Here is a 13135-nt window from a genome sequence, read left to right as displayed (position 1 = left end):
GTCTCAGAGTCCATCTTGTGAAAGGAACAGAAGATTTTAGGAGCTTCGTAACCATCCAGAAAGTTCCGGGAAGTATAGTGCGTTGCACACAATTTTCGAGACATCCGGAGAGTTCTGGGATGAATTGCTTTTTGAATTGCACACATAAGGATTTTTTTTTTGTATTGCGAACGTGGTTGCTTTATGAACTTGGTCATTCGTACTTTTATTGATGATTTTTGCGCAAAGGTTGATTATTGCCGATTTTTGTTCTCTTCACTATGATGAAGTTGTTTTAGAAATTTTTTTTATGCTTTTGTCGTTGCAGGGCATATTTTGCGGTGCAGGACGTCTCCTGGCTTACCCTGGATATGTTATTCCCCGTAACATTGAGAGTAGACAAGACGGACTTGTCGTACTAGTTAGATGCGTTCAGTCGTGACCGGCTTACCCTGTAGGTGCTGTAAGAGTTGCAAGAGTTAGCGAGTCGGGGTCTTCGGCTTATCCACTCTGCTCTCTGCTAGCTTTTTGCGAGTCTGGGCTCGGCTTATAAATCCTTAACCAAAATAAGGATGTGGATTATTTCACCACTGCACCCATGCGGAGCGCTTGCGAGTATGGACTCGACTTTCAATCTTTCCAAAAGTAAAGTTTGTGGATTATTTCACCACTGCACCCATGCGAAGCGCGTTTAAAATCGTACACCTGGCCAGGGCGACGATGTGCAAGCTAATCGTTAGTAAGGCAATATTGCCCGAAAACTCATTGGGTGCGGCTTTTGTTTCCGGCTTATCCCGTGAGTACTTAGAGCTCAATATTGTCGAGCGTTTTTTTTGAAAGGTTCTCGTTGCGCCAAATATCGCAAGTATTGCTCCTCGATGCATGCTGGTGAAAGTGCGGTGGTTTGCCGGCGGCACTGTCTATTGGGTGCGCGTACGATGTCAGCGTGATGGTATGGTAGTTGATGCGGAGGCAACATGGCTCGTGTGACGATTTGTCGACTCTAATGCGTGTTCGATTGGCGTGTTAGTATACGTCGCGTGTTGCGATGGAGAGGGTGCAAGTCGATCGGGTGGTGATGTACTAGGTGAGCACCCTAGTAAGAAGACATACAAAGGCTCTTCACAGCACCTGCGACAGATGCGCGTGGATATAGATATGGTGGGGTGTTCGAGACTTGTTCCGGGGTACTGGTTCATGGGCGCGCTCGAGGCGGAACGATGATGGGGTCTCAGTCTCATGGCAGCTCATGATGGTGATGTGTTAGTCTTGGCGTGACTGTGGGCACCGTACGTGCAACTGGTCACACAGAGGCGGTGTGCGGCGTGCAAGGCGTAGTGCACGGTAAGTGATCTTAGATGTGGCATGGAGGTAGCGACTGACGCGTGGATCTTGTTGCGCTGGTAGAAAAATTACTAGCCTCAGAGCTGCTTGATAGTGCTCGATGCGTCGACTATGATGCTTGTCCAGTCGGAGTGTTCGAGACTTGGCAAGGGCAAGATAGTGGTTGTTCCGAATCTCGCCGTTCTTCCAATTTAGAGAGGTCGGCTGGAATGCTGCTCGCTGAGCTTGGTGAAGCTTTATCCTCTCCGGTTACTGTGCGTCGCGACGTGATGGTGCATGCGATGTCAGCTTCGATACGGAGCGATGCTGGTGCCTTGGCCTAACGGGTCGTTAATCCAGGTGCGGCGGTGTGTAGAGGTCAACAACATATTATTCTCTGTGGTGTGGTTGCATGATGGAGACGATGGCGAGGTGTCGCCGAGGGTGGTAGGAGAATCGTGGTGTTATGGAACGACGACGGGCAAAATACGATGACGTAATTGAGAATGTTCATCCGCATTGTTGTGGGCTTGAGAGCGCGAGATCAAGAGTGGCGAGATCGAGAGTGCGAGATAGAGAGTGGCGAGATCGAGAGTGCGAGATCGAGCGCAAGTTGCGAAATTGAGAATGCGAGATCGAGAGTGGCGAGATCGTGACTACGAGATCGAGAGTGCGAGATCGTAAGTGGCGAGATCGAGAATGCGAGATCGAGGGTTGTGAGATCGAGAGTGGTAAGCTCGAGCGAGAGTTGCGAGATCGGGAGTGTGAGTCGAGGGTTGCGAGCTCCAGCGAGAGTTGCGAGATCGAGGGTTACGAGCTCGAGCGAGAGTTGCGAGATAGAGACTTTTGCATACGAGATCGTCGCGAGAAAGAGACCTTTACGTACGAGATTGTGGCGAGATCGAGAATTTTGCGTACGAGATCATGGCGAGATCGAGACTTTTGCATACGAGATCGTGGCTAGATCGAGGTCGATATTTGCGTACGAGATCGTTGCTAGATTGAGAGGATGGCGAGGTCGAGACTTTTGCGTACGAGATCGTGGCTAGATCGAGAGAATGGCGAGGTCGAGACTTTTGTGTACGAGATCGTGGCTAGATCGAGAGGATGGCAAGGTCGAGACTTTTGCATAGGAGATCGTTGCTAGATCGTGAGGATGGCGAGGTCTAGACTTTTGCGTACGAGATCGTGGCTAGATCGAGAGGATGGCGAGGTCGAGACTTTTGCGTACGAGATCGTGAGTTACGAGACTTGGAGTGGTGGATGTCGTGCGGGGGCGTGCTCGATGCTTGATGCGCGTCAAGCTTGTCGGTCGCGTCTCGCAGGTCTCGGCAATGGCGCACTCGGTGGCGTTCTCGAGGGTTACCCTTGTCTTGGTTCGTGGGTCGAGTTCAAGGCTTGCTCAAAATTCTGGCGAGATCAAGGTTTTTCGGCGATGCGGTGGCGAGGTGACGCAGTGGAAGTCAGCGCATGAGTGCTTGCGATTTTAGGCGAGATGACTTGCTCGCGTATCTTTCGGCGAGATGGCGAGATTGATGATGGCGTACTTGACGTCGTCATGGCGTGCTTGAGAGTTAACGAGGTCGCCGTTACGGGTTATGCTTGCAAGATCGAGATCGTATTGGGGCATCGAGAATATCGATGATTGTTTGTTGCGAGTGACAAGTGCTTGCGTATGGGCGCGGTACACGGGATGAGATGATGTTTGTGTCGTCCGGGATGCGAGGATAATTTGGGTGTGATGTGTTGGAGCCACACGCGTAGCGCCTACGGCTTCGCGGTCGATTGGATTGACGCCAGCGGCAACACGAACGGGGGGCGTAGCGCCTACGGCTACGCCATTGGTTGGAGTAGCGCCTACGGCTTCACGGTTAATGAATGTCGCGTCCTCGACTGTAAGTGCTTCGGTCCTCTTGACGCCTTGGAGCTGGTTCGTCCTCGCGAGAGAGATCGGTGTCGTGGCAGAGCGTGGCGCAGAGGTGTTGACGCCTTCGTCACTGGAGAGATCGGTGTGAGACATGCTTCTGGTTTTCTGTAAACGCCTGGCTCTTTAAATTCTATTCATCAAAAGAAAGGATTCCGTTCAGCCACACGGTGGGCGCCAAATTGTTGATGTATGAAATCGACAATATAAATAACACGAATATAAATGAGGATGAATCGAATTTGGTCCTTTTATTAACGTAGAATTCAAGTGAATGGTTTACAGAAAATGACAATCAAAGAGCTAAGCGCAGTTAATACGAAAATAATTGCTCTTCTCTCTCTAATTGCCCAGCTTTCGGATCCAGAGCTCTGACAACGACATCTGGTATTTATAGTAGGCCATCAACCTAGGGCTCCTTCTTTCACCTCCGCGAATGACGATTTTGCCCTTGTGGCCAGATGGATCAAATCTATGATTTCAGGCCCTAAAATCTTGTGAACTTATTGCTTGGGCCTCTTTAGATGTTAGGGGGCAAAACCCATATCCAACATTTGCTAAAGCTTTGTTTTATCGTTTATTGTGTGATTATGAATGAACTCGTAGTCGATTTGGTGGTGAGCCTTGTGTTTGTCGTTTATTGGGAGAAGAACAGATCAAAAGATGGATATTGGTATTCAAAGTTGGTCTCTTTTTTACTGCTTTTTTCTTTGGGGTCAAATATTAAAAGTTGTCTTTTTACGAACGTTTTAATTACTTTTCAAGTGGTTTAATAACTATAAATAATGGCATTTTGTGGCGTATTAGAAAAGTTTAGCGGCCAGAGATACCATAGATGAATTGCTTTAGAGTACCTTTATCAAAGAATTTAATCAGTTGCTTAAGAGTTGCTAAAGTATTATAGGAAATTAAATTTAATAATTCTTATGTGATTTACCTTAGGATCGATGGTTACATAAGATATTTTAGAAATGTTTAGATACTTGGTTATGTCAGTCTGTGATTAGGTGTGAAAAATACAAAATTTCTTTTATTTTTTTGTTTCTGATTTTCTCTATCTCGTCTCTCTCGTTTATCTCCAAAGAGAAAAGCAGAGAATTGAAGGGTGATTCAATTGGAAAGTGGATTTTCACCAACGGTATCATCATATGTAAGAATTTTTCTTGGTCATAATTTTATTGATTTCCTTTGGATCGACATGCATCAGAGTTTTAGGGATGTGAGAAGAAATTAGGTTTCAAGGAATTAGAATCGATTTTAGCAAAGTTTGAAGGTGATAAAATTGATTTATGGTTCTATGATGGGAAATTGTTAACTGGTAACAAATCACTATAGCCGCTCGTCCAGGGATACTTCAGGTGTTGGCACTAATTGTGCTTTAGATGGTTGTTATAGGTCTAAAGATGAGTTTCGTAATCTTGGATATGTTAAAAAAGAATCTGGAGCCGCTAGGATAGAGGGTAATTTTCAAGACCGTGGCTAGTTGAAATCAGAATCCGGTAGATATTTTAGGGGTTTAGATGAGGAAAATAGGTTTTTACCTCCAAATGTTGGTTATGGCAGTGAACGACATGGTGTTACTGTTACAGTCAATCGCAATATGACTAGGTCATCCACAAGCCATGAGGCGACTAGAAACCAGAAATGGGATGAAGCGCGTAATGGAGGGAGGACTCTGTATCCCCGGAGAAAGGATGATTATTATCATTCTGAGATAGAACAATATATTTACCGTGGAAGAAGAGAGGAGAGCTAGAAGAGCATTGCTTTCTGACAAAAATGAAAAGGCTTCATTAACTGAAGGAAATGGAATGTTGAGAACCCATTTGTCATTTGAGGCATCGGTTTCTGAGGGCTATAGACAGTCTCCTAGGCAAACTACTGCATCTGAAATTGAAAAAGATCCTGACAATCACTCAGTCAGGTTTGTTGATGGTGTCGTTCAGGACTGCAAAGTCAAAAATTCGTAGTATTGTCCATGCTGCAGAAAAGGCCTCTAGTTATTTTGAGACTTTTAAAGTAGAGGCCAAGGATGATATTAATGGGAAACATGATATCAATATAGAAGCTTGCTCCACTGTGGCATATGTTACTGATAACCAAAGTACAATGAAGTCCCATGAAGATGTGTTGGACAGAACGAGCACTGGTTGTAATGCAGGTGAAGCTCTCATCTCGAAGGTCATGGAGAAGGATGAAATCATGAAGACAAAGACAAAAATCAATATCTCTCCTGTTAAATCACGGACATGTTGTATCATGCTTTTGTATCGCCACAACCTCCATTATATAACAGTGAGAGCTAGAGGTTATTCCATTTCCATTTTGTACCCACAATATCAAGCTTTTACAATATATTCTTTCCTTTTTCAATTTATTTTTCTCTTTACAATATATTTTTCCTTTTTTTTTTTTGGTAGGAAACAGGGGATTAATCCCCTGTGCTTTATTGAAAGAAAAATGAAATTAAACACGCATGAGCCTTGGAAACGCAGTTCCTCGGACATCATCCTTCACAAATGACTCTATACTCAATGGACAAGACTCTAAAAATTGAAAACCTATAGGAAGCGTAAAACCATAGTGAGTTAAACCATCCGCAAGACGGTTAGCCTCTCTATACACATGAGTGATACGGACTTTCCAGTCCCTAGATAAGAAGCCATGACATAAGCGTACCAGGAAAGCCAAGGGATGCGTGTCCGCAATCCCTTTCGTTAAAAACCCCACCACCAATTCTGAATCAACCTCTAGCTCCAACCGGTTGATACTCTTCCCCCATGCAATGTAGAGACCGTAATAAACCCCCCAAAGTTCTGCCAAAGCCCCAGAACAAACCCCAATATTTAATACGAAAAAGCCTTGCCAACGGCCAATTTCATCCCGTAACACACCACCAGCTGTGGCCAAGCCCGGATTACCATGTGAGGCTCCGTCTGTATTCAGTCGCATCCATCCTGCCCTAGGCGGTACTCAGCTAACCATTTTCATAACTGTATTGCGTCCCACATTACCAATTGTCGACCCTTGGTTCGCCTTCCAAACTTTGGTAGCAGCCTTTTTCAAAAACTTTAATCTATCCCGACATTTCCCAACCACTCCAAAGACATACCCACACCGCCATTTCTAGAGATGTTAAAATGGGACTACCCTGCCCATTTAGACCCTGCCCATTTAAGTCCTGCCCGTTTTGGACCCGTTTATACTTTACCCGTTTATACCCTGCCCGTTTAGACCCTGTACCCGTTTAGACCCTGCCCATTTATCTGGCCCGTTTAGATGGATTTTTTTTTGATTTTTTACTTAAGATTGCTTTTTTACTAGAGATTGTAATCAAAGAACAACAAAGGAAAACAGAAACGAAAACATAATATATCAAAGAAACGAAATACGAATTCATACTTGTATGATACAACAAAACAGAACAAAACCCACTAGTACCAAACAAACCAATTCGGATCATCATCCACTAGTACTACTAGAAAGAGTATAATGAAACAGAACAAGACCACACTAGAAGCAACATATTCAATGCATGATAGAATCTCCTGATCTTGAACATTCTTCTGAAGTACATGTTGTTGTGCCAATGTCATAGTTGTTCTCTATGTTACCTGTTAAAGTTAAGAGTTTTATGGAAAATAGTTTTATGTAAAAGTTAAAGTTAACTTATTAAGGAAAATAGTCTTATGTAAAAGTTAAGAGTTTAGTTACCTTCATAATCTGCAAAACCACGTAACCAATTACGGGTACAGAGCAAAGCTTGAACGTTCTTTGGAAGCAAACAGTTTCTGTAAGGAGTTATGACCCGAGATCCAATACTAAAGGCTGACTCAGATGCTACCGTGGTGATGGGAATACTTAGTATTTCACAAGCCAAAGAGGCTAATTCCCCAAGTCGATGCTGGTTGTCCTTCCAAAAGGACAAAACATCCAATTTTGGAAAAGACTTTCTCTCCAATCTTGGCTCTTCTAAATAGATATCTAGATGTGTCTTTGTCTTGCCTACTCCAACTCCGATGCTTTTTTCAAGCTCAAAAAGATCCTACAGAAAAGAAGCAACACAAGCAACATAAACAACAAAAGCAACATAAGCAACATAAGCAACATAAGCAACACAAGCAACATAAACAACAAAAGCAACATTCTTACATTGTCATAATCATCATCAAGTGGAGATTCATTGACCCAATCATGCGGATTTGGACTTACAGAAATACTTGAAGAACAAGTCCTAGACTTAGCCTTATAATCTTCATAGAGCATCTCCAAATTGTCTTTAAGCTTTTTGATTTTCGATGCAGAAGTAGTTGGATCAACTCTTTCATAAGCTACTTCAAGCATTTGCAGTTTCATTCTTGGGTCTAAAACAGCTCCATTGCCAAAATAAGACTATAATCCTCCCAATACTTGGTAAACATAATCTGCATATCCTGAGCCAGTTTTGCCACATCTTCATCATCACAAGATGCAAATTTCCTCAGCAACAGTTCAATTCTCCACACTTGTGTAAAATAGACATTAGAAGTAGGATACTTAGAACCTGAAAAGTGTGTCGTGATATCACTAAACGGCTTCAACAACTCACAGATTTTCTCTCCACGATTCCATTCATCATCAGAAGGCAAAGTCTTGTAGTTGCTGTCAAACCACTTCAAGCTGAAAAATGCTTCCTTAAACTTCAAATCTCTTACAAGCATCTCATATGTGGAGTTCCATCTGGTAGGAACATCCTGTGATAACCCTGCTCCACTCTTAATCTTTACTCTCTCAACACATGCAGCAAAAGCGTCTCTCCTCTTTGAAGATGCTTTAACATATATCACACTCTCTCTGATGTTGTGCAGAACATCTTTTGCTAGATCTAAACCTTTCTTCACTATCAGATTAAGAATATGGGCACAACATCTAACATGCATAATTTCCCATCACATAATAAACCACTACCACTAATCATTTGAAGTTGACCCTTGAGAATGTTCAGCATACTATTGTTGTTTATTGCATTATCTAAGGTAATAGAAAATACCTTTTTCTCCAATCCCCATTCTTTCAAACATTCCAGAATCTTGTTAGAGATTTCTTCACCAGTGTGAGGAGGTTTAAGTTCACAGAATTGCAAAATCTTGCTATTCAAGTGCCAGTTTTCATCAATGTAGTGGGCTGTCAAACAAATATAACTCATAACTGTACCTCGAGCTGTCCATAAGTCTGAAGTGAAACAGACACGCGCACGCTGGTTTGCAAGTACTTCTTTCAGCTTGACCTTTTCCATCTCATACTTCCTATACACATCCGCTGCAGCAGTCTGTCTACAAATTGGTTGACACTCGGGATTGAGATACTTGTCTCTTGCTCTAACTTTCTCATACTCAGGATAGCGAAATGGCAAATCATGGTAAATTATGATCTCACTTGTCATCTCACGGTTAATCTGATGATCATATGGAGGCCTATCTTCATTCTTTGGTTTCTTTGGACACTTCTCCAAATGACGAATCAAGCTCTTAGTCCCATGTGTTTTAGTATTGATCACCAACTTGGTTCCACAGTGGATGCATTTGCCTCTTTCTTTGCCATCATCTTCAACCCCAACTAACACAATATCTTTCCACACCTTTGAAGTTAACTTTCTCTTCCATGGAGCATTTTGAGTTGCTTGAGTTGTTGATTGAGTTTCACTTTGATCTGTTCCGTGGAGCATTTCTGTCTCTTCCTCCTCATTCCCATCAATTTCTACATCTATATCACAATCTTCTTCATTCATATCCATATAATCACTTTGAGCATTAAGCCTTGCTATCAAATGTTCAGTTTCTAAGTCCATTCTGCAAAATTAATAAAAGAGGAGACATATGTGAAATGCTTATAAAAATGAGACTCAGATGCTGATATATATGCAAAGCAACTCAAACATTCTGTATCTACTCACCAAACAAACAAACTGGAAAACAAAAGACTCGATGATGAACTCTTAAAAAACAGAGAGAGATTGATTACCAGAGCAAGAGTGCTGGTACCAAAGTAAAGTCTAATGTTTCCCGTAGTAACATGCTCAGCTTCAAACACCTGAATTACATGTTTATGATGTTAAGCAATGCAAATTTCAGAAACAATGATATATGAGAAAGATGATTATACAACTCAAATCTTTACTAAGAACCGGATCAATCAATCAAATGTTCAATGCATGGAACATGAATAAGCCTATGAAGATGAACCAATGAGCTAAATAACCACCTCAGATTTTTGTTTTCAATGAGCTAAAGAACCGGATCAATCAAACCAATTAGCTTTATGGAGCATAATGTAATCATAGTTATCTAATAGAGCGAGATGAAAGCTAAACCTGATTAATGTTCAGATTATCATACAAATACATCCTAGGTTTTCAAATTTTAATTTCCAAGATCAAAATCACCAAGACATGCTCAACTTACATTGTTTACCAATATAACAAGATAGATTCTCTTAATCAAGCCAAGTAGCCAATGCATATGTAGATAATACAGAGACAAACAATTGAAAACACAGTAAAACTACGAATTCAAAAGTTCAAAACGGATAGAGAGTAATCTGGAATTAAGCATGAATATCTCATAACCGATTCAGAGTAGATAGAAAACCAAATCCTTATACTGATATTATCTTTTAACATCACCGAAACAAAAAGAAAACAAACCCAATCAAAGAGAAGATAACAAAAAGAAGCAAGCAAAGCAAGAGATGAGATACTTGATACGTGTCTCTCTACTTGATCTTCTTCTTAGGCCTCAACTACAAAAAGACATCAACAACAAAAATTTGTTCAGATAAACATATCACAGGGTAAACAAAACAACGATACCAAAAGATAAGCAAGCAACAAAATCAAACCTGGTTGCTGTGACCACACTTCTTCTTCCTGCAGTTCACTGCCCTTGGGTGAAGACGAGCGTAACACCTGATTACATAACAACAACATTAGAATCATCTCTGACTTGCAACTATCGAGACCACAAAGAACCACAAACTAATCAAATAAAAACGAAATTGGTGATTTACTATTGGACGGACTAATCTACTAGATCAAACAAGCTTGTGCAACAATAAAGAATCAGAAAGTTCAACACAATATCAAGCTATAAACAACATTTATAACCTCTACACGCATTGTCAAATGGCTTGAGAAGCTAAGTTAATTCCCATAAACACAACAACTCAAATCTTTACTAAGAACCGGATCAATAAATCAAATGTTAAGTACAAATGTTCAATTTCATATGTAGGGTACTTCTCTGACAAAACCCACAAAGCCAAATGAATCATACAACAACACAGAACAAGACCACACCAAAACCCACAAAGCAAATCGAATTGAGGGATTAGAGATTAGAGAGAGACCTCTGAATCTGTGGAATCTGTGACGGAGGTGGTGACGGAGGTGATGATGGAGGTGATGACGGAGGTGATGACGAAATATTCGCCGGAGGTGATGACGGAGGTGGCGTTAAAAATCTCTTGGGAGGCTTGGAGGAGGAACCGACGACAAGATAGAGAAAACAAAAACCCTACAGTAAAACTACAACGTTTTGAGAAAAAATTCCATAAGAAATAATAAACGGGTAGCCCATTTAATTTTGATCAAACCCGCTAAGACAGCGGATCTAAACGGGTTAGCCCGTTTAAACCCGTTTATTTTTATAATGTTGATAAACGGGTAATGGGCCGAAATTTTTATATACAGCCCGTTAAGGCCCACGGGCTGTTAGCCCGTTTTAACATCACTAGCCATTTCCATGCCCACCAAACACCAACAACAAACATTGTTGGCCATGGACACTCTGTTCCTGTATTTGTGATACTCAAATTGCTATGTAACCATTCCAACACTGTACTACTAAAGAAGGTTCGTCGTCTCCGTGGAGGAACAACATGGTTCCAGATGCCCACAATGGAAGGGCAATCCCGTAACGTATGAAGGATAGTCTCATCTCCACCTTTACATAGCTGACACACTCGTAAATCTCCCAGATGACGATGCTGCCTTTCCACATTTGTCATGATAACCTGATGTGCCACCAACCAAAGAAAAACCCGAACTCTCTCCGGTGCAACCACTCTCCAGATACGATGAAAAAAGTCGGACATGTTTTGGTGAGCGACCCCTGATTTCGTTAACAGCGAGTAGGCAGCCGTAACTGTAAACCGTCCATCATTTGTACCACTCCATGCTAGCCGATCTGCTACCCCTGTAACAGTGTCCACCACCATAGCTGAAAGCTCCAATTTAACTGACTGGTCCACATATGGCAATATACAGTTCAGTTTCCAACCCAATCCTGCACACCAAAGATCCTTGACCCGTAAATTCTCTGAACCAGCATGAAGAGCCATTCGGATATTGTTCATTAAAGGTTCCTTATTCAGCCATGTATCAGTCCAGAACTTAATAACACTCCCATCTCCAAGGCTCCAACGTTTCCCAACCATGATCACCTCTTTTATGCCAACCTTAACACTCCTCCAAGTAGAAGCGCTCGGTCTCTTAGCCACCAGCCACTGAGTATTAGTGATGTCCTCCACCTTGTATTTACTGTGCAAGACTCTCGCCCACAGACTAGTCCTATCATGCAACAAACGCCAACCCAATTTTGCTAATAGAGCTTTATTCATGTCATGAGGCACTCTGATCCCAAGTCCTCCGTCTTGCCGTGGTTGGCAGACTCTCTCCCAAGAGATTAAATGAATATTTCTTTTCTCAGCAGTGCTCTCCCAGAGGAACGACCGAGACACCTTGTCAAGACCATTCAGAATTGATCTTGGTAGAGCTATGGTGCTCATCGTGTGAATCGGAATCGCGGAGAGCACAAACTTTGTCAAAGTAATTCTACCTACAAATTTAAAAAGCGGCCTCGCCATCCTGATAACCGAGAGGATACCTTCTCAAGCACATCACCGAACGTGTCTTTATTTATTCTTCCCTGGAGCACATGCATCCCAAGATATTTCCCAAGATCAATTGTTGCCCTGATGCCACTTTCCTCACTTATCCGTTGCCCCAATTCTCTTGAAACATTCTTTGAAAAGAAGATCTTTGATTTCTCTAGACTAACTTTCTGTCCAGATGCTATGCATAACTTCTCCAACACCTTCCTAATGACTCGAATTTGAGACACTGACGCTTCAGCAAACAAAATCAAATCATCCGCAAAGCACACCTGTGAAAGTTGTGGTCCTCCTCGAGATAAACAGACAGGTTTCCAATCCTTTGCAGCCGTGGATATATTGATCATTTGACATAACCGTTCCATGCAAAGCACAAACAGATAAGGGGACAGGGGATCCCCCTGTCTGAGTCCCTTGGTTGGCTGAAATGGAGTAGTTTTCTCACCATTCCAAAGAATTGTCATGGAAGGGCCCTTAACACACTGTAAAATCATCTAAACCCATTTATCCTCCAAACCCGAAGCTCTTAAGGTATCCTCCAAAAAATCCCACCTGATACGATCGTAAGCTTTTTCCAAGTCTAGTTTCAAAAGCATCCATCCTTTCTTCCCATTTTTCCGATGCATGGAATGCACTGCTTCCTGGACCACAACAATGTTGTTAGTACTCAAGCGTCCTGGAATGAAGCTAGACTGCGCTGGACCAATAAGCTTCCCAATAACACTCTTCAGCCTCAGCACTAAGGTTTTAGTAATAACCTTAAACAGGACGTTGCACAAACTGATAGGGCAATACTGAGCCATTCTCTCCGGGTTAGTCACCTTTGGTATGAGTACAACAAGTGCATCATTTGTGTGTGGTGGTAGATTCCCTGACTCAAAAAACTCCAAGGCAAATCTGATCACCGACTCTCCCACAACGTCCCAATAGTCTTGATAAAAAACCGGCTGATAGCCATCAGGACCCGGCGCTTTAAACCTC

General features: G+C 42.3%; 1 long non-coding RNA gene across 1 annotated transcript; it reads right to left on the bottom strand.

Moving 5' to 3' along the window:
• Positions 1 to 9778: 9778 nt before the first annotated feature.
• Positions 9779 to 10223, bottom strand: LOC104760117 (uncharacterized). Its single transcript, XR_762850.3, has 2 exons — positions 10103 to 10223; positions 9779 to 10003 (listed from the first exon to the last, which is right to left on the bottom strand). It is a non-coding gene; the product is annotated as an uncharacterized LOC104760117 (long non-coding RNA).
• Positions 10224 to 13135: the final 2912 nt, after the last annotated feature.

This window comes from Camelina sativa, chromosome 18 (genome assembly GCF_030686135.1).
Source record: "Camelina sativa cultivar CO46 ecotype springtype chromosome 18, ASM3068613v1".
Taxonomy (NCBI): domain Eukaryota; kingdom Viridiplantae; phylum Streptophyta; class Magnoliopsida; order Brassicales; family Brassicaceae; genus Camelina; species Camelina sativa.
Note: the sequence above shows the minus strand (reverse complement) of the source record. Positions and strands in the feature narration are given on the sequence as shown.